This window comes from Lissotriton helveticus, chromosome 4_1 (genome assembly GCF_964261635.1).
Source record: "Lissotriton helveticus chromosome 4_1, aLisHel1.1, whole genome shotgun sequence".
NCBI classification, from domain to species: Eukaryota; Metazoa; Chordata; class Amphibia; order Caudata; family Salamandridae; genus Lissotriton; species Lissotriton helveticus.
In genome coordinates this window covers 1,945,852,270-1,945,874,516 of record NC_136063.1, presented here as the reverse complement: position 1 = coordinate 1,945,874,516, position 22,247 = coordinate 1,945,852,270, and positions in this window count along the sequence as shown.

Sequence of the window (22,247 nt, the reverse complement as noted above, 5' to 3'; positions counted from 1 at the left end):
GAGTACATTAACCACGTGTATCAACTGAGAATGAATGTTTGATAGAAATTTTTTTGGGGGTTTTGTACTATTTTCAAAAAATTGTTTCCAATTTTCCATCAAATTTAAGCAGACCCGGTTCTTTTACGTAGTGTGCTTGAGTCAAGTTTTAATGTGTTGTGAATGTGATATGACTGAAGTTTTGAATGTTTGATGTGTTCAGCCGAATGCAATCCAATGTGTCTGTCCATCTTTTGATTATCTTCTTTGGTTCTTCTCTAATGTACAGTAAAATTTACATCAAAATTGTTGATTTTTTTACAAAATAAAATTGCGACTAAACAGCAGTACCCTCTCTGGAATAAATTTTCTGCTGGTGGTTGATTAATGCTATTATGAAATAAATATTATCAGCACTGGCATCTTCTTTTGTTACTTACTGCCACACAGTGCGGCCGACAATCCCCCTCCAGCCCCTGATGTGTCAGTGGCACACAGTGCCGCAGCCGGTACTACAACACCCACAGGTGGGGCAGAGCACACATACGTGGATGGGATTATTGTAAAGAAGGAGGCATTAGCATTCTTTCCGCCACCTGGCCTGTTTTTGCTTGGTGCTGCATATGGCCTCATGACCTCCCACTGACCCCTGATACACTCCGCTGCACTCACCTTGTACTGCAACAAGGACTGTCATTTCCTGTTTGATGACCTATGACACAGCGACCAGACTGCGGACTGTACCCTTCCTCTTCCGCAGTACCTATCATCCCTAGATGGACTCTAGCTGGCCCTCCACAAGAATAAATCAAATACTCCTTCTCAGGGGTCTCACTGATACTTAATCCTTTTAAACCAACAAAGAAGAAATTGGCACAGAAGCAGAAATATAAAAAATCATATTTATTAACCCCAAATGAGGTGAGACTACATCACACAGAAGCCTTAGCAACTGAATGAGGCAGTCTCAGGAGTACTGAAAACTGGGGCTTTATATATGCTTAGAGTTACATAGTATTGTAAAACTAAGAAGTTAGGCCCATAGGGGCATGGGGTAGGCTGGACCCTTTTATAACAAGAAACACAAAATGTGCCTACACGTCCCTTATTTATACACAATCTTAATTATAACAGTCAAACAATAGCTTCTTTAGTTTGACCAGGTATTTTTATTTATACCAATCGTTTTTATATTTTCCTTTGAAGACTTTTTTTATAAGCTCATGAATGCAAAAAATGAGACAACTGTACATTCAAATATTTACACTAATATACAATACAATTTACAAACATAAGTAGAACAAGAGAAGTGTGTCTCAATGGTTAGAGCGGCAGACCCTGATGCAGAGGTCTAGCCTGGGACCAGGGTTCAATTCCCCGCCTCGGCGGGTCTTGGGCTCAAAATTCCACGGACCTGATAATTCTCGCCACGGTGCCTATTCCAATCATGGAGTCCCACTCTGCAACTCTGGGCAATAGCTTGCTTAATCTCCACAACGGCCCCCACAACGCTAATGATGCCTGGCCTCCACCTTGGGGGTGCCCAGGAGTGGACACCTCACAGGGAAAGCCAGGATGGGTTCCACAGCGGTATTCGTACAGGCGCCTTGAGACCCTTGCGGGTGAGTAGTGTGCTATACAAATATCAATTTACAATTTACATTTAACAATACATATATACACTAAATCAAATACATTTTTAACATCATCCATCCCAAAAAGAAGCCTTTAGACAAAACAAGACATTAAATATTCATATATACTTGATTTCAGAGAATTAGGGACAAAGTCAAAGAACAAGGAGTTCAGTCAATAAATGAAAACAATCTTTAGACCAGCTATTGCTATTTTATACTGTAGATGACCATTTACTCCTTCGAATTTGCCAAAATGGCAGCCAGAGATACAAAATGGCTTTCACAAAGTGGATAAGATAACTTCTAAATACAGGGTGGATTCAGCTAAATGCTAACCCATTGCTGTCAATTTACGACACACAGGCCCATACTGTGTGGTGTGCTTGGCATGGTCCAATACCGCTCCAGCTGCTAAACTCCACTGGATGTTCAATAATCATCCAGTGACTCACTGCTGTGTCATGTCTTTCATCATTCATGTATGAATGTGTGGATGGAAGTAGGGACAGTGATTTCCCTTACGTCAATGATGCTCATGTAGTGGGATACCAGCCACCATGTGCAACATTGCCTATTGTGTCCCGGGTGCCAAGGACACTTCAACATAGTCACTTCCTTGTCCGGACATGGTCTGAACCACACCCAGAGCCCCAAAGTCATTGTTGCAAACCCTGTGCCGGTCCGGCGTACACCGGGCCAGACCACTCCACTTATGCTCCGAGGGGGTACCCACATTGCTACCTGTCACAGGCATACTCTTTGCTGGTGTGCAGGTCACTGGTCTAGTTGTCAGCATGTCACGGCCACTCCATGAAGGCAGGTCTGCACACACACTACACCCACCCGGCACACGATTCACAGGCAATCTGACCCCACAAATATAAGGGGCCGACAATGTTATATTCCCCTCTGCCAGTGGTGACTGGATGACGGACGCTCCACTGTGCTCAATCATAAAGGGCCCATGATTTGCTGCTCACAGGGTTAGTGGCGCCCGAGGCCTTGCTGCCAACATGGGCCTACCACCACGTGGTGCTGACTGGCATTGCACAGGGTTAGTGGCATCTGAGGCCTTGTGGCCCACAGGGGCCTACCACCACATGGCACTGACTGGTGTTGCACAGGGTTAGCGACACCCGAGGCCATGCTGCTGACACAGGCCTACCACCATGTGCGGCTGACTGGCGTTGCACAGGGTTATTGGCACACGTAATTTCTGAGCGGGTGTGCAGCCTGCGATGATGATGTGTGCACTGATGTGGTCTCTGCCATTGATGACTCAGGACTCAGCGTCATGTGTGGAACCTGCTGTGCCGCGGGCAGGCCCACATGATGTGGAACATGCCATGGTGGCGTGACCAGGGCCTGGAGCTCACACAGGTACGCAGTGTGCCTACTGATGGACACATCATTGGCACCAGTTGAGCAGTGGGGCCTGTGTGCGCAAGGGCGGTGATGTCTCTCTCTCTCCCTTCATTTCCTTCTCACTCACTACCTCTCCCTTCCCTCTCTCTTTCTCACTCCCTCTCCAATCCCTCACTCTCTCTCATTCCCTCTCCCTTCCCTCTCTCTCTCTCTCCCTCTCCCTTCCCTCTCTCTCTCACTCCCTCTCCCTTCCCTTTCTCTCTGTCATTCCCTCTCCCTTCCCTCTCTCTCTCTCTCACTCTCTCTCCTTTCCCTCTCTCTCACTCACTCCCTCTCCCTTCCCTTCCCTCTCTCTCACACTCCCTCTCCCTTCCCTCTCTCTCTCACTCCCTCTCCCTTTCTTTCCTTCCCTCTTTTTTTCTCTCTGGCTCACTTTCTTTCTCTGTTTCTCTGTGTCTCGCTCCTTTGATGTGCACATGACACACGTCCTGATGTTGTGCTTTGTTTTCCAGGCTGTGTCGTCGAGATTGTCCCTTGCGAACCCGACAGAAGTCCTAAGCATTTCTGTTTTGTGTTGTGTTTCAATAAAGTTAATGATTGTTACTTCAGTGCTGTGTGACTATTTCTCGTCCTTCTGGCCACACATGTGTGTATTTATTTTGGCACTGTGTGTCATCATGCGTTTGTTGTGGTTTTTGTGTCGTGAACGGCATGTGTATGTCCGGAGGGTGGCCTGGGGTGGTTGCGTTGGTGTTGTGGCCCTCATTGGTATCCGCGTTGCATGATCATTGTCTCCATGACATCTGTGGGTCTTCAGGTGTGGCTCTTGGATGGGCTCCCTTTTCTGCTGCAGGTAGTCATCCTGCTTTACACCAACAAAAGGCAGGTGTTAATTCCCTGCTGCTACCGCGGCTTATCGCCTGTTTTTGTTTCGCATCGCAGATCTGGCAGTTCATTGTGAAAGTGTTGTTGTGGTTTTTTCAATGTGTTTTTGCATGGGAACGCCTACTCTGCATCTCATTAGGGTTAGTTGGTGGTGTCCACTGTGGAAACACATTTTGGGGCAGTTATCGCGGGAATACTGGCGATGTCTGAAGTTTGCACCAGCTTGTGAATAGGGTGTTAAATTTAGCTCCACATTTGTTGCGTTACGGTGGGGATAATTTTGAGTTGTGTCCTTGTGAATGTCCCCCTAAATATTTACTCTGATGAGTACTAAGTGATAAAATGGCTCATAAAAAGAATGCACCGAAAGTTCTTGTGCCTTACTTACTGCCTTCCAGAGAAAAATGTGCATGTAGCATCTGGGAGTGGTCCGAGCATACTGTAGTGAAGGTCCTATATTCCCAATAGGCTCTGCGTATTGGAATAATATAATCTATAGATTTGACGTAGGACATATGTCTACTAAGTCTCTATCGAATATATTAGACTTAATTGTGAGTGCCAGCTAGCTCAGAGGTCACTAGAAACTTTCTTGAATAAACAAGAAGGGATTCGTTTCTGACAACTGCATAAACATGACAACTTTGTTTCCCCAAGAATAAAACTGATCTTCAGAGTCGTGGAAACAATAGATAGATATTTCACTCAGTCAATTGTGCATGCTTCGTTTCATCAGAGGTGCAGAGAAATAGAGAGACAGGCGTTTTCAATAAAAGGATTTATTGAACAGTCTTCTTTCTCATGCAAGTAAAGTGAACTGCTACAATCATAATACTGGTTGCAAAGTATAATGCGTACAGTAAGAAGAGTATTATAAAATAATACTGTAAAATCAGTGTATGGTTCCTATACCACAGATAAATACATACATAAATAACAAAGGCTAAAAGTACTCAACTGGTGCTTCTAAAATACGCTTCTTCCAATGTACCTAACCTAAGTCTAGTACGAGGGAAGAAGTAAGTGAGGTGTAGCATAGGTTTAGTTTGTCTTTGCCAAGAATCTAACCAAGATTTCTCTTAGGGTCTAATCAGCTCCGCACCTTGGTTTTAGAATGCCCCTAGGTCTGGTATATCTGTCTCAGGACTCGATTTCCCAACACCCCGCGAGGGGAGCTTGGAAACACTGGAGCCGGATTCTCAACGAGAGAAAGGACAGCTTCTCTGTCAGTGCGTCAGCTGGAGGGTTGGCTTCCTTCGGCACTTGCTGTAGCAAGCTGCGTCGGGCAAGTAGATAGTCGAGCTGCTCCGAACCACCATGTGTTTGCTAGGGCAAGTGTACACATATTTATACCTTGAAGGTGCCTAGTTTGACGTAAATTCGGGCATAAGAATGTCACCAAAGAACACCAAGGAAATGGTAGTTCTTTGACAATGCCATAATTTCTAGGACAAATCAATATTCAAGTAAGGGGATGTCCCTGACTGCTGAAGCTGATTTTTCCAAGAAATCGTTATGGCTTTTTGGAACTAGTGGAAGTAGCCATGCCTGTATTTGGACTGGATGGTTTATGGGCAGGATTTCTATGCCTATATAAAGGCAATGTGAATTGTACCTATATAAGGGCATGAATCAGTAAATTACGCTTGGATCCTAAAATGCTCCACAACAATACCTTACCCTGCAGAATCCCAATCTGATTATGAGTGAGAGAAACCTCATAGAATTTATTCATGTTTTAAAGCTGGAGCTGTGTGAAGAACTTAAAGCAGGAACAATGCTTGGATTTGAGCTCCAAGATTGGAAATATATGGTATGATGTAGATTTATTGGGTGTTAGAGCGATGGAGGTAGAAGGAAGAGTAGAATCCATGGAATTGTACAAAGAAAAGATTGAGCAGTGTCTATATGAAGCAGGAACATGACCAGAAGCCATTCCTTTGAAAGCAGATTAATAATGGAGTGATAGAATAATGGAGAATAGATGATAAAGAGAGAAATTTTGCGTTTGTGGCATAGATGAGTGATGTGAGCGGCCATATCTGGCTGCCTTTGTGATGGAGATGCTGATACTGGTAGTAAGAAATGAACATGGAGAGATACGACTGGACAGACTACATCGAGTGAGCCCAAGAAGGCTGCTGAATATCAGGAGACCAAGAGACATTGTGATAAAGTTTGACTAATCAAAATTACTTAGGGAAATGCCTATCTTATAATTTCCCTTCATTCCAGAGCCTAGAAAACCCTGCCAACTGGATACTAAAGTCTTTGATGGGCACTCCAGAAATAGGCTGATAGCAGAACTAACATAGCACCCCAATACTTTGTATGTTGACTCTTTCCTGAGTGGTCTAAGAACACAGCAAGCTATAGACTGATACTGATATTATTATGAAATTTCCTAGTGCCGCTTTACCATCTTCCTAATACGTAGAAAATTCACCCAAATTAACAGCATTCAACAAATAAGTGAAGCTATACTTATGATCAGGCCACTTCTTAATCATGTCCCATCAGAAACAAATATCCTACAACCCAGAAAAACTGAACAGGGTGAACTTTCCTTTGTCAAATAAAGAAAATTGCTTCCAGCAGCTATGAAGCAACACAAGGAGACTGCCCTTGAGCCATATATCAAGACACAAACTATAACTCAAAAGAGAGCAACCTGCAGACCAATAAGTGTGAAATTCTGATCCTAAAAATGTTATAGAGATGGACTTTTAGCCTAGACCCTGAATATGGAGAAAAATCTTACCATCTTGAAGACAAAAAAGAAACGTCAAAACTTTTGGGTGTCAAACCAACTAGGGGGCTCATTAGGATGGTGAAAGGACCACCACCACCAGCCCTTCTGAATTCAAATATGCCAACCGGTGACACAAAAGCTGTCAAATATTTGGAGGATTCATTCAATTCTACTTGATAATAAGCAGATGCCAAGTCGATCTTAATAAACACTTTAACACCTGCAAATATAGCAATGAGGTTGGCTATGCGAGGAGGAGGGTGAGAGTCTACCCATATCACCTGATTCAGACTCATCAGATCAACACAAACTCTCAGTTGACCATTGTTTCCCTTGCTATCAATAAAGGAGATAACCATAGCTATAAATCAATAGGTTTATAAATCGTATCTGTGCACATTGTCCTAGGAATCTCAGCTAAGCCCACCCAAACACTAAAAGACAAATTTCTGAGCTTGTGCTTACCAGGGGAAACAACACACTATTCCTTAATTTTGTGTTTAAACCCCAGATCCTGCCCAGCTTATCAATGAACACCGGCATGTACTTTTCAGTCTAATTGTTGATAGATTCTGGGTCCACCATCCGTATGCAAAGACACTTGAACCTTCCTTTCTGGCCTCAACACCATGCCGAAAAACTCCTGATGGTACCAACATGATCAATCCCTTTTTGAATACATACACCTTGCCAAATCTCTCTCTTTCTTTAAATTTCATATGACACTCAAAATAACTGTAAGTTCAACATGGGGGTTTTCTCCGGTGGCAAAAGTTTCTTCTCACCACCCCACATTTGATGCCACAGCTCATGAGTGACCATGGTCAACCTTGATGCCACATTAAACAATAGATTCAACACCTTCCTGTCAACTATGATGTTTTTATATGGCTCTATAGAATTTACATCACCACCCTAAACAACCAGTACAACATCCTTCCCCCCGTAACACATCCTCAGAACTGTCACTAATTGCTCTATTGGGCTTCGAGTTCACCTTATCCTTTTCAGAGTGCCACAACATGGCAAAGTGTCCCACCTCCCCACATGCACTACACTTAACATTTTTTGCAGGAGAGGGGTGACCATTAGACAAAGGACTTGGATAGCTGCAGCTAAAACAATTGTTCTTCTGACTAAAAATCCCTCCTTCACCTTTTTCTTTTTGACTAATTTGTTGAACTTTTGTTTTGATTTACCAATTTCTCTAACCACAGCAGCACCATTTTGATTTTTGTGTGTCAGTCCCTTACATGACTTTTGGGATAACACTATACTTTTTACTATATCTATGGTTTCCATAAGTATGGGATTCTTCAAAGCCAATAACTTTCCTGGACCTTTTTGTCCTAACAACACACAACTTTCTGATCCAAGATAAGCAGTGAAGTGAAATTCTTGAATTCAAAATCTTCTCCAGGCATGGTCAGAGATGCTACACAGCAATCTATTGACTCATCTTGGTGTTGCTCCTGAGTAAAGAACTTGTGCCTGTTCACTATTAAAATAGTTGCATATCAAACTGCTTCTAATTTTTTCACACAGCCAATTTATATTTGTCATTATTCTCCTCTTCTTGAACAAACTCATATGGTGGCAAATGTTCATAAATGGTTTGTCCCTCAAAACCCAAATTATGTTCTAAAAGAAATATTTTACTCTTGGGACAATATGTGTTACCCCCGATTGCACAAAGATATTTAGTAAATGCCCTGTACCTATTCCTCCTTTAAATAGGTGGTTCACCCAGTGTCTGGAGCAATGGAGGTGGAGCATTTACACTCATGCTGATATACGATTGAAGGAAAACTAATCTGAAACCAACTCAACTCGTGAAATGTGTGTGAAACATTCTTACTCAAATATACACAACATAATGTGTACATTAACCTATAGAATACAGATGGGTGCAAAACACAAAACAAAACTTTTTTGTCTATAGGCATAATACTACTGTGTTCATGTCTCAATATAACACACAATTAGCTGTCTGTAACAGTGTCACTGCTGGCCCTCAGCACTTGGACCACGTGTGCCAAACACTTTTGCACATGATAACTACAGTACTATTCTTCATTGCCACTTGGAGTTGGTGGTAACTGAGAGCAAGAAAAAAACACACATCCTACAACTACAATATTACTGTAAATGGCTGACTCTTCAAAACCATAACCCTTTCAGGAATTGCACCACTCCTGCAAACAGTAACGTGTGAGTGACCTCTGACCTGCCTTTGGACAGGAGCTCGGTCCCCCACGCGCGCAGCACCACCTAGCGGTGCCCGTGTCCCAGACCCCCACCCACGCTGCTGATCGCGTGTTCGCGGCCCTCCTCACCCGCAGGCACCCACCTGCGCCTCATCCCTGCTGTCTAGTGGGCTGCTGGTAAGTGTTCCTAGACTCGTGTATTTGTGCCTTGTTTTGATTGTGCCTTGTTTTATTGTGCATTGCTTTTACTGTGCTGCTATTGCGATTGTTTTTAATTTTGTGCTTTTTTTGTGCCATTTTCGCCCCTTGTGCGCTTCTCTTGCCGGCTCTCCCTGAGCCGCTCTCAGCCTTCCTGCCGCTGCATCCCTGCGGCCCCGCCACCCTAGCGCTCCCATTCACCTTCCCCTCCCGCCTCCCAGCTGCTCCTCCCTCCCTTCTCCCTTCTTAATGGCTGCGCAGCGGACGCGCCCAGCGGGCGTGCCGCTGGTGCACCAGAGGCATGCCAGAGGCAAGCCCATCTGCGCCCGTCTGCGCCTGGACCTCGACCAGCGCCAGTCCCCGTGGCCCGTGGCCCCCCACACCACCAGACACCATTACACCACCAGCGACCTCCATGCCCTCCCCCAGGACCACCAAAGAACCCTTCGCCTGCCAAGCCTGCCACTTCACCTGCACCTTAAAGCACCACGACAGACATGCCAACAACCACCTGAACTGCATTTTACTCAACACCCGCTCCATCCACAAACAAACCATCGAACTTTGGGACCTGCTGACCTTCACGTCACCGGACATCGCCTTCCTCACCAAAACCTGGACAAGCTCGGCCTCTGAACCCGACATTGCCATCCCTGAAGGCTACAAGATCACCAGGAGAGACCGCACCAATAAACCAGGAGGACGAACCGCCGTAGTCCACAAAAGCATCATCAAAGTATCGACAAGCACCCACGACACCCTCAACTCCGCCGAACACCTCCACTTCAACATCTACGTCAACGCCAACACCACCCTCAAAGGAACACTGATCTACAGACCCCCAGGCCCCGAGCACAATTCTGTGACACCATCGCCAACATCGTCAGCGCCCAGGCCCTCGCCTCAGCGGATTACATCCTCCTCGGCGATCTGAACTTCCACCTGGAAAACAACAACGACGTCAGCACCAACCACCTGCTGGACAACCTCGCTAACCTCGGTTTCAAACAACTCGTCACTTCACCCACTCACACCGCAGACCACACACTCGACCCCATCTTCGCTGCCAACAGCCACGTCTCCTTCGGCCACACCACAGAACTCGACTGGACAGACCATCACTGCATCCACTTCTCCTACCAGAAACCACCTACTTACCACCACCGCACACAACCCCCCGACGCAACTGGAGCAAAGTCTCAACAAAACAAGTGATCTCCACCCTCACCCAGACCCCACCGCTAGGAACCACGGACCCCGACACAGCCGCTACAGACCTGCATCGCTGGTTAGCAGACTGCGCCAACACCCTCGTGCTGCTCAAAAAGTCCTCAAACACCCTGCACAGCGCCAAGGCCAGCTGGTTCACCCCTGATCTACAGAACTCCAAACGAGAACACCGCAAAAGAGAGAAGGCCTGGCGCATGGATCCTACCAAACCCAACCACATCGCACTCAAAGAGTCCATCCGCAACCATCACCAACTGATCCGCACCGCCAAAAGAACCCACTTCAAAAACCACATAGACAACAACGACCACAACAGTAAAGAAATGTTCGGCATCGTCAAAGAACTCTCAAACCCCAGGACCTACTCCAACAAACTCCATCTGTCACAAGAGCTCTGCAACTCCCTCGCCACCCACTTCTGCCGCAAGATAGAAGACATTCACAACAGCTTCAGTCCCAAACAGACCGCAGACACCCACGAACCTGACGCCCCGAGCAACACCAACCTCCTCCACACCTGGACCCTCGTCAAAGAAGAAGTCGTCACTCACACCATGGCCTCCATCCACTACGGATCCCCATCGGACCCCTGCCCTCACCACATTTTCAATAAAGCTAGCAACATCATCGCTCCCCACCTCTTCAACACCATCAATAGCTCCTTTGAGTCAGCCACCTTCCCAGAAATCTGGAAACACGCAGTAGTCAACGCACTACTGAAGAAGCCCAAGGCGGACCCAGAGGACCTGAAGAACTACCGGCTGATCTCCCTCTTCCCCTTCCCGGCCAAGGTCATCGAAAAAGTCATCAACACCCAGCTATCCCCCTTCCTACAAGACAGCAAGGCACTCAACACCTCCCAATCCGGATTCCCAAAAAATCACAGCACCGAGACCGCACTCATCGCTGCCACAGACGACATAAGGATCATGCTCGACAAAGGAGAAACCACAGCACTCATCCTGCTGGACCTCTCTGCCGCATTCGACACGGTATTCCATCACACTCTCTGCACATGACTCCACAACGCCGGAATCTGCGACAAGGCTCTCGACTGGATCTCATCATTTCTCACCGACAGAACCCAGAGAGTCTGCCTTCCGCCATTCCTGTCTGAGGGCTCCAAGATCATCTATGGCGTCCCTCAAGGAGCCTCCCTCAGCCCAACGCTCTTCAATATCTACATGGCTCCTCTCGCCAACATCGCTCAGACACACCACATCAACATAGTATCATACGCAGACGACACCCAGCTGATCCTTTCCCACACGAAAGACTGCACTACTGCCAAAAACAACCTACACATCGGACTACACGCCATCTCCAACTGGATGGAATCAAGCCGCCTCAAGCTAAACACCGGCAAAACAGAGATTGTCATCTTTGGCTCCAACCCCTCAGCATGGAACGACTCCTGGTGGCCCAACTCCCTGGGCACCGCACCCTCACCCACCACCCACGCTCGCAATCTGGGCTTCATCTTGGACTCCACTCTCAGCATGACTCAGCAGGTCAACGCAATCTCCTCCTCCTGCTACAACATTCTCTGCATGCTCCACAAGATCTTCAAGTGGATCCCCATCGAGACCAGGAAAACCGTCACCCACGCCCTGGTCATCAGCAGATTGGATTGCGGCAACGCCCTATATGCAGGAACAACAGCCAAGCTACGAACCAAGCTACAACGTATCCAGAACGCATCTGCCCACCTCATCCTTGATGTCCCACGCCGCAACCACATCTCCCCCACCTCAGAGACCTACACTGGCTACCCGTACCGAAAAGGATCACCTTCAAGCTCCTGACCCACGCACACAAGACTCTCTACAACACCGGTCCAGCCTACCTTAACAACAGACTTTCCTTCCACGCTCCCACACGCCATCTCCGCTCCGCCAACCATGCTCTCGCCACCATCCCCCCGCATCCGCCGCACCACCGCCGGCGGAAGATCCTTCTCACACCTCGCCGCCAAAACCTCGAACTCTCTACCACTCCAGCTACGCCAGACCCAGGACCTCCTAACTTTCAGGAAACGCCTCAAAACATGGCTTTTCGACCAGTAGCATCCCTTCTCCCCAGCGCCTCCAGACCGTAACGGGTGAGTAGTGCGCTTTATAAGTATATTGATTGATTGATTGAGTCCACAAAAACACAAATAAAATAAAATAAAATACCAGTGGTACGCAGTCAGTATGTATGCAAATTCCAGCTGATTCACGATGTGTACGTATCACTGCTGATGCACGTACGGCTTGAATCACACCTTTATAATGTGTGTATATCACAGCTCATCCTGACGATCATTGTAAACAAGATTCGCACTTCCGTGTGTGTGTGTGCATCACAGTTGAAAATACCCCAATTGAAAATGGCCACCGGCGTGATTTCCATGCACACGCAAAGTTGGGTGTGACGTCAGGCATTAATTCCCAAAGCCATGATGAGTAAGACGCACACCGCTGGAGGGGGCACACTGACACAGGAGCTATGTCAATGAGAAGTTGGCTCACGCTGGACTCAACCAATACGCATGCTGCCCTGGAGATGAGCACTGGCCACGTGCTGGACTCCAAAGGCGACCTGCTTACGCTGCACTCCAAGAAGGCCGCTCACACACCCCTGACAGTTCCAGTGTACTTAGGGCTCTGGGCCTAATTTCAAGGGCAATAAACACGCTCAAGAAGTTAGTCAATATTAAAACAATTTGCTGCTACTGGCCTGTGAAAGTCCTCCAGTCCAGTTTAGTTCCACAACAAATCCTTTGAAGGTTTGAAGAAATTTACAAATGGGTCATGTCTGGGCAACTTCATCGTTCAGCATATGTGTGGGTGCTTAACTATGGCCAACTCGTCGCCAAATTTGTGGAAGTATAATCACAGATTACACCAACTCTGTAGATAGTAGAAGAATAGGCTTATCGGCCACGTTTCAACATCCTCCAGTCTCCAACTGACTCAAATAGAATGTTCCCTTGCTTATCCTTCACCCTGCATTCCACATTCTTAGGTAGTGGAACACAGAATGTGGAATACAGTATGAAGGACTAATCACACCAAGTTATTTCTGCATTAATAATCTGCCACTGGGAATGTAGCCCATTACGGTCAAATCTCCTAATCTATTTCTATTCTCTTCAATTGTTATCTGATATATGTATCTATTATGCAGATGTCTCTTCCATATAAATTATCCAGCACCAGGTCAAACACATGATGTTGTAGGTGAAAATCACACTGTTTATGTTTTAAAGTCGATTGGAAGTAGGATTATTTCTCTACTTCATTTTGGATTTTGGATACAAAGCATTGTGTTGTAATGCTCTGCCAAAAGGAATTAGCTAGCTTTGGTTCCAGGAGCAGAGATTCTTCTTATTTGTAAGTGGTATATGTCAGTTATGGGAACTAAAGAAAGAGTTTTCCTAAATAAGAGAATTATATAATAACTTCCTTTTAGCATTGTTCCTTTTGACTTGGAAGCACCGAAATATCAATTACAATTCTCAATACCTTGAGGGATGTTAAGTCTCCCAGGCCATTAGACGGAAGGCCAGGGGGAAAAGGGGGCCTTTCTGTTTCGATTGGTGATGCTTTTTCACAGTTTGTGGGTTGTCACAAAGCCTAGCAACCGTGAAGACCATATCACTACATCCAAAAAGCGATTTAGCACCTCATCAGGGGTAGCGAGTGCTATATAATTGCAATTCTTTCCCTCTTCTATCCCTCCATTATCCTTCTAAATCCAAATAACAGACTAACATATCCACTGTTCAAATTAATTTCATATTTGAGTATACTAATTCAGCACTAATCCTTTTGGAGTGGTGTGCTACTTGCTGAAAAAGCACTTTGAGGCCTCGTCAGGTGTAGTAGCTGCTATATAAATGCAATACATACAATACAATAATACCGTTTTTTCAAGAACACCTCATTTAGGGCCAGATGTAGGTCACCAAATACCGGTCGGTAACAGCTGATTTCGGCCGTTACCGACCGGTATTTGGTGATTGAGATGCAGGGGGCCTATATTTTACAGAATCTGTAAATTTACCGATTCTGTAAATTTACCCATTCTGTAAAATACCGAATCGGTATATTTACCGAATGGGTCAATCTATATGTAGGTGGCCCTGGAAACAGAGCAACAGGCCCCTAAGAATTCGTTATTTACCATGTAATACTATTGCATGGTAAATAACGAATTTCTGTGTACATGCACATCTGTGCATGTACACCTGTGCCATGTGACACACATACATGCCCTGAGGGCATGTATGTGTGTCACATGGCACACAAGCCTGAATCAGGGGTGCAACAGGGTGTCAAAGTGACACCCTGTCCCCATTGTAAATCCGGTAATTTTACCGAATCGGTATTTACCGATTCGGTAATTGACATTGGTTCTTATGGGCCTCATGGCCCATAGGAATCAATGGCAATTACTGATTCGGTAATTACCGAATGTTACAGATTCGGTAAAAAATTCTGTAAATATACCTACATTGCATTTACAGATTTGTAAATACCGAATCGGTAAAATTCGGTATTTACGAATCGGTAAATGCCATTTACCTACATCAGGCCCTTAGTTACAGAATTTACTTGAATCAGCCGCTCTCCTCTCAAACATTAAGCAAGATAATGGTTAAAGTGGCAAATGTGTACAACCCCAAGATAAAGAGGATTATTCTGCAGTGTCATAGGTGCCTAATAACAGTGTTTATAAGCTCAAATGCGTACTTATTACAAACTTACCTGTACACACCCAGAGATTGACCTTTTAAATTACTCTTTACTGGGACTTACTCAATCCGGAGCTGTCAGGTGATAGAGTTTATGGCTGGGAATTTCAAGGTACAGGGAATATGTGGCACCAGGGAAATTTAATCAATTGATTTCTGTGCTTACTCTATTTTGACATATCATATACCATGAATTTCCAACAGCGGTATCCCTTAACGTTGAAAGAATTATGTACATTGTTCGGACTCAAAAATAAAGACAGCTGTTAATATCGGTAGCATTCTTGATTAACAAGCTTACTTCTCAAGTGTGTACTAGTCGTTGTGTTTGCCTGCTTAGTTCTTCTGCTCAATTAAATTCTGTATCCGTAGCAATCAGCCTGTAAAAAGTAAGTTTGTTGCCTCTATAGAGCAACTAGAGATGTTCCAAGCCTGAATACCTGTTAGGGCCTAAACCACTCAGGGGTAGATTTTCAAACATGGTGCGCTAGGTTAGCGTCAAATAAGTGATGCTAAACAGCAAAAATGTTTTTTTGCCAATTTTTTTTGCAGCGCGAAACGTTTTGTAATGGAAAGTACCCTTCAAGTAACGCAATGCAGCATAAAGCATTGCTTTGCTTTACTAAATGCCAAGAGGGCGTTACATTGGTGGCACATGGTCGTTCACATGCACTCACCCGTGCCTTTTGATGTAAAACTCTATCTACAACAATTGTAGACAGGGTTTAGTGCCAAAAGTTAAAGTCATCTGAAAGGAGGCATTAAGAGGAGACATTTTTCATTTCTCCTTGCTTTTCCTACTTTGCATGCTTGCTGCACTGTGTTTCACACATAAAAAAGTGGGGAAAGTGTTTGAATTCATCTAAGCGTAGTATTTTGTACAGGAAGGGTATTCTTCCTGTATAAAACATATGCTAGACTCAGGCACGCATCTTAGCGCTATGGTGGTAAGGTGTGGCGTGGAGCACGGCAGCTGAAATCAGCGATGGTGCTAGGGAGAGGGGAGGAGACAGCCATATCTCTGTAGATATGGCGCTTTCCTGCTCCCTCCCTGTCAAGCAATGCAGCACAGCATTTCTGACTGCTGCACTGTTTTGCGTGACTTCTTTGAAACTCAGCCCCTCAGTGCTGCAGAATGGGAGATATACTGAATTGTAAAGAGAAAAGGTATCATGCTTACACTTTGCCTTACGAGTTCCTGACTAAGTCTATGCCTTTGAAATATTGGTGGAGTGGAGTCAAGTTATCCTTGTGTATAACTCCACACAACATACTTCAGGAGTCCTAGTGGAAACAGGAGGAACAACTCTTCTGAAGTGGATAATTTGCAGTGTCCATGGCTTTGAGGCAAGTATTTGAATGTGTGTGTCATCAAAATAAATGTGAGAATTCTAGATCTTGAAGGGGATTCAATTGTAATCCCGTTCACTGGGATGTTTTGTTTTCTAGCTGTGGTTATTAAAATAAATAATTTCTTGATGCTTAATATGCCATGGGGGTGTTCTGGGTTCCAAAGATTTCGGCATGAGTTGTTTAATCTTAATGATTGTCTTTCCCATGAATTATACCAAGGCGGTATATGATAAATCACACAGGATGCCATTCATCACGTTAATACTCTGTTGGAACTGATGACTGATTTAGAGGGAATTTCCATACAGAATCTGACTGCGTATTCCCATAAGGCTTTAATAGATCATGTTTGAACAATGAGGATTATCTAGCTTTCTACATTTATTTTGTTCCTGGCAATTTTCCCAATTTTAATTGGCTCTCTCTGATATTTTACCTTATTATCTCTTGATACTTGTCTATGACTTAAGAATGGACAGAGGAAGAAATGTATGTTAAATAGAAGCCAGTTTCGAAGGAGACAGATATTAATGTCAGCACTGACAGTCCATTGCAAGTGACAGCACAAACAGCATTTTCAGTAGCAGCAACAGCAGTCACACTACCTTCAAAATGCACTGGTTTATCTCACCGCATGATTCCTGGCAGCCATCAAGTTCCAGCATTGAGCTGCAGTTGCATTGAGCCAGATTGTGTCCTCAGCCTTATCAGCTTTCAGTAGAACCATCATCAGCACAGAGAACAACAGCAAAACCACTACCAGTGTCAAGGAACTCCTGGGTCTAAAGGAAACACCTCAGATGATTCTAAGGTCAGAATTTGGCTCTAGCTCATGAGAAGTTCAGGCAAGCAACAGCAATTATCAAATACAGGGTTACTTCTTCCTCCAATTTCTATGTGAAAGGCAGCACCTTCATCCATTCCAGCTGTTCAGTCTGACAGTTTGTACATGCATACGTTTGGTGTCAAGACAATAGTGTAGATGCAGTAGATAAAGATGTGCAAAGCCCACTATGAAATATCAGTTGTTGGAGAATGCTAATGACCGTCATCTACAGCAGCTATCATCATTGCCATGACATCTACTACCTCCAGACTTCAGTAACCCCGAACACCCCAACCCCCAGTCAAGAATGATCAACAGAGAATAGACAATCCACACCCAATCTCATCTTAATCTAATAAGTGTCAATTCCTGTCATACTATGCTATTGATAGCAATGTGTGGTTGCTGTTATTACTTTATCTTGGGACTAATACTGCAGCTTAAGCCTCAAGGACTAGCAATCAGTGGCACGGAAGCCATATTCTGGCAGCCCGCTACACCTAATGAAAGAGAATGACGATTCTCCAATTATTATGCCGAGAGAATCTTGATTTAATTAAAGACAAACAGAGGCTAACATTATGCAAATACTTTTCTTTGCTGCCCAAACATGCAGCCTTTTAAAGAATGTTAATACATTATAAAACAAAGGATATTCATATCAACATAAGAAGACAGTGCACACTCCAATCTTCCTCTTAGGAGGCGATGGCACCAATGAATGGAAACAGCGTTGCATTTGATTGCTCCTAAACATTGTTATCTGAGGAATAAAGGAAAAAAAAACACTGTATAGTAAAGAAACATAAAGAAAGTCTATGAATAAATAAACATTTCATAAAAAAAGAACAATCTCAGAGAGTTAAAAAACATTAACATAAAGTAATAAAATAATACGAAGCCCATGCTCCTCAGGGAGTTGAGGGTGGGATAATGTTAGCCTCCATTTGTCTTTAATGAAATCAAGATTCTCTCTTCATAATAATTGGAGAATCGTCATTTCATTACAAGACAGGAGGCTACCATTATGCATGTTTAAAGCCATGTAAGACCAAACTTCTAATATGCTCTATAGGTCTGAAATAGAACTTCGGGAAGGTATTTGCATTTGACCAATCAGCAGCTTTAAGTATTTCGGGCAGGGATCCTCCCGCCCAAAATACTTTATTAGCCATTTCACCCCTAGAGGAATGAGCCCCAAATCTAGAGAGATCTAAGCAAGCTTCATACATAATCAGACGGACCTATCTGGCTAAGGTGGCTGAAGACACAGGTCTAAAAGGACTAACATAAGAAAGGAGAAGTTGGTCAGTATTCACGGGTCTGAATGTTGAAATTTTATTCTCATTATACTTCATACAATTTACAACGCACAGTTTTTCACACTCATGAATTAGGCGGTAGAAAATAGATTCTGACATGATTTTGGTTCTTTTCAAAAAATTGAAGTGGACATATTCAGAGAAATAGAACCTTTTAGAAAGTTCTAAGGCTTTTAAATCTGAGACCCTTGTAAAGGAGATCAGGCACAAAAGTGTTGCTAATTTCATTTTCAAAATCTGTTTAAGGGAAAGTAAATGGTTACTAGGCAAGGATAGGAAGAGACTGAAAATTAAGTTAACATCCCAAAGGGATTCCTAACGAGCTTTAGGGGATCTCCTTAGTCTAACTCCTTTCATAACTCTTTTGATTAAAGGATTGCTACCAATAGCAAGATTATTAATCAAGGCATGACCTGGAGATATTGCTGATCTGTAACAATGGATAGTTCTATAAGAGATACCTGACTCAAAGAGATGAGCTAGATAATTGGCTATGTGTTGTAGAGAACTTTGTACGGGATCCAGATCCCTTCCCATTCACCAACAAGACCATTTTCCCCAAACACCTCTATATCTTTTTCAAGTTCCTGGTGCCCATGAATCTTCTAAGGGCTTTAGCCTTTCCCGAAAGATCAGAATATCTGTCAGAACCCCTGGAATCTTCCAAACAGGAAGGTTTATCGTCCATTCTAAAATCAAAGGATGTTCTTCTCCGTCCGGACCTTGGAGTAGACCGAAAGATGATGGAATTAGACATGGAAATCCACGGCCAGTTCCATTACCCTGGGAAACCAAAATTGGGATTTCCAAAAGGAGGTTACGAGAATGATGGGGCAAGAATACAGTCTCACTTTCCACAAGAGTCTCTGAATCATTGAGAAGGGTGGAAAAGCATAACCCTTGATTCTCTCCCAAGGTTGGAGAAAGGCATCTACCCCTGATGCATTGGGATCTGGTCTCCAGCTGAAATACTTCTGAATTTGATACGTTAATCTGTTGGCGTACAGGTCTACCTGAACTGGACCTCTTAATTTCTGAATTTAGAGCAAGGACCTCTGGATTCAATTTCCAGTCGCTGGAATCGTGGAGGAAACAAAAATTCCAGTCTGCCCTTAAATCTGAATTCCTGGAATAAATTCTTCTCTGTGAGTAACCTTTTGATCCCAACAAAAATACCAAATCTGTTTGGCAATATCTAAAAGAGTCTTGGATCTCACACCCCCCAGACTGTTTATATATGAGACAGCAGAGAAGTTGTCTAAACAAATCAAGGTATTGCAGTTCTTTAGAAGCTTTTTGAAGCTCATAATGACATTCAGAGCTGGTAATATCTCCAGGCAATTTATGCATAGGGATTGTTCCTCTAAGGGCCACCTCCCCTGGTCTCTAAATTGTTTAGGTGGGCTCGCCAGCCACAGTTGCTCGCATATGACTCTAGAGTAAAGTCTGGAACATTTCCGAAAATAGCCGTCCCATTCCATGCTTGAAGGTTTTTTAGCCACCAGAGTAGATCCTCTCTTGCGTCTTCTGAGAGGGGAACTGAGTCTTTATATCACAAACCCTTTCTCAGACCTAGAGCTTTTTGACTTTGAAGACCCCTGTAATGAAGCAGGTCAGGAGAAATAGATTGGATAGAAGATGACAGAAGACTAGAACCCTGGATAGGTCTTTTAGGCGTCTTAATTCTTTTGTTAGGATAAAAGAGACATGTTTCTTTATCTTGATAACTTTTTTGTGAGGCAGAATTAGATTGGAAAGGATATTATTTACCTGGAATCCGATGATTTCTAACTCCTGAGTTGGAACTGTGATAGATTTCTCTATAAGTATGATGAATCCCAGATTTTGAATAAGATCTACGGCCATTTGTAAGTGTTTCTGGATTTCAACTTTGTCCTGAGAAATAATGAGAATATCGTCTAGGTAAATAATTAGACGAAATCCTGTCTCTCTGAGGTAACTCACTACTGGCCGAAGTACTTTGGTAAAACAACAAGGGACTGAGCACAGGCCAAAGGGGAGACACAGGAACTGATAAAGAGTTCCTTTTGGCTGTCCTCGTCCATGGGTATTGTAAAATAGGCATCCTTGAGATGCCAATCCCTGGCCTGTAAAATGTCTCCCAAAAGATGGATCCCCTCCATCTTGAAATGTCTGTTAGTTAGGAATTTGTTGAGGTATTTTATGACAGGATACTGACCTTTGTCCTTCTTTTTGACATGGAAAATAGTACTCATAAAACCCTTTGAAATCCCGGATAAAGGAATCTTTATGAGAGCTCCCCTAACATCTGGGAAATCTCTAGTTCTATTAGTTTTGAATTCTCTGAGTCTAGAATCATCTCCCTTGGAATCTTGATTTGAAATTGTTTTTTTCCAAAATTCTATTTTGAAGCCAACTATAGTTTTAGGACCCAAGGATATTGTGTAATCCTTGACCAATTGTGTGCGGAGTGTTTTAATCTACCTCCTACCTTTGAAAGGGAAGAAGAAGTTGGGCTTACCTTGCTAACTGTGATTTGAGGATCTGGGTTTCCCGCCACAGGATCTTGAACTCCTCCGTCTCTGGGGGTAGAAATTTTAGTTTGATCGAAAGCCTCTGTTGAAGTGAGAATAACCTCTCTGTTCCTGGGGGTAGAAGAGGAAACTGTAGGTGTTGAGGCTGACATCCAGTCCCCTCCTGTCAGCCCTTCCAAAAAGTAGGGGACCACCAAAAACTCTCCGCATGCTGGACTGAGCCTTGCTAAAAGCATTGAAGGTGTAGACATATTTGCCCGAAGATTTCACAAAGTTATCTCCGAATAGGAGTCCTTTGGTATCAGTCATGTCTCCTTTAGAAGACAGGTTGGCTAATTTGGATTTCATCCTCAAGAGAACCACTTTATGGCGTTCCGTAGTTAGATTTGCATTGACATTACCAAGAAAACAAATCGCATGTTGCGACTAACCCCTCAAAAGATCAACATTGACTGGAATGTTATTAGCCCTTGCCTTTTCAGTCATATCCAGAATCTTGGATAAGGGACCAAGGACATCAAGAAGGTTATCTTGGCACTGCTTTAAGCATTTTCTAATCCCTTTCCTGGGATCCTTACCGAATTTAAAAATAAATGTAATCAATTCTGGATCAAGATTGGGGGTGTTGCACACCTTGTTCTCTGAGTAGGGTCTAGGATACTCATTATGCAAAAGGTTGCGAGTTTCTCTGTCCAGAGTTTTCCTCACCCATTGAGATAAATATTTGCTAACGTGGAACACTGGCCACCATTCAGAACTGTGGGGATGTCGGACAGATGTAGGATTAAACATTTCCCCTCTGAGGGTGTCCTTAACAAAAGAAGAAGTGGAAGGTTGTTCCAAATCATCACCCGGATTATCAAAGGTATCTTGAGGATCGAAAATAAATTTGTCCATGTTCAAGTACCCATAACCAAAAGATTCAGAATGGAAACTAAAGGAATCATCTAAATCATTTGTACCATGAAGGTTTCTTCTTTCTCTCATGCCGCCATGGGCAGCTTTCCTCAATGTCCCAAAATTATGGGATTTATCTATTGAGATGTTATGAGCAATTATCTCTTGTAGCTCAAGGGCTACTCAAATCATTAGCATAAGTGAATGCTTACTTCAAATGTTTCCTTTTCTGGGAAACCTTCCCTCTTTTTAGAGGCCAAGAGGTAGCAGAGGAATTAACGTCAGAGAGGGGGAAATAAACCCCCTCAACAGGAGACACCCTCTTCCTCTTAGTTTAAG